This window comes from Eimeria mitis, genomic scaffold, assembly GCF_000499745.2.
Source record: "Eimeria mitis Houghton genomic scaffold, Emh_scaff595, whole genome shotgun sequence".
NCBI classification, from domain to species: Eukaryota; Apicomplexa; class Conoidasida; order Eucoccidiorida; family Eimeriidae; genus Eimeria; species Eimeria mitis.
The window spans coordinates 3,720-4,287 of NW_013574181.1; the positions used below are offsets into that span (position 1 = coordinate 3,720).

Here is a 568-nt window from a genome sequence, read left to right on the forward strand (position 1 = left end):
TGTTAGATACAAAACCCTAAACCCTAAACCCTAAACCCTCAACTCGGAAACCCTAAAAAATCCTAAACCCTAAAACTCCAAACCCGGAAATCATAAACGCACAAAAACACTGAAATACTAACACACCAGAATCCTAAACCCTAAAGCCTCTAAGCTTGTAAAGACTCTAAACCCTAAACCCTAAACCCTAAACCCTAAACCCTAGTGCTATACTATCACAGTGTAACGCTCGTCTCCCCCTTTAAACCCTTAGCCGCTGGTTGCCCTTTGTTTGTAGTAGCACGGGAGCGGGCCTTCATGAGCTGTTCTCGTAGAAACCCTAAACCCTAAACCCTAAACCCTAAACCCTAGAAACAGAGCCTGATAAAGAGCAAAATGCATGCAAACGAAGTCAAAACCCTAAACCCCTCTGCGCTGCTGCGCCCTCCACTGCAGGCAGCCCCAGGGGAATTTGTGAGCTGCCCCGAAACCAGCGAGCAGCGGAGCTGCAGCGGGGCCTGCATGCTTTTTGTAATAACGAGAGAAGCATCGCTGCTGGCGAACAGTCTAAGTCAAGAAACACTCATCG

At 47.9% G+C, this 568-nt stretch overlaps 1 protein-coding gene across 1 annotated transcript in view; it reads left to right on the forward strand.

The window, feature by feature from the left end:
* Window positions 1-568, forward strand: part of EMH_0017230 (thrombospondin type 1 domain-containing protein, putative) — a gene marked incomplete at both ends in the record, with an annotated part of 7,952 nt that overhangs the window by 3,675 nt on the left and 3,709 nt on the right.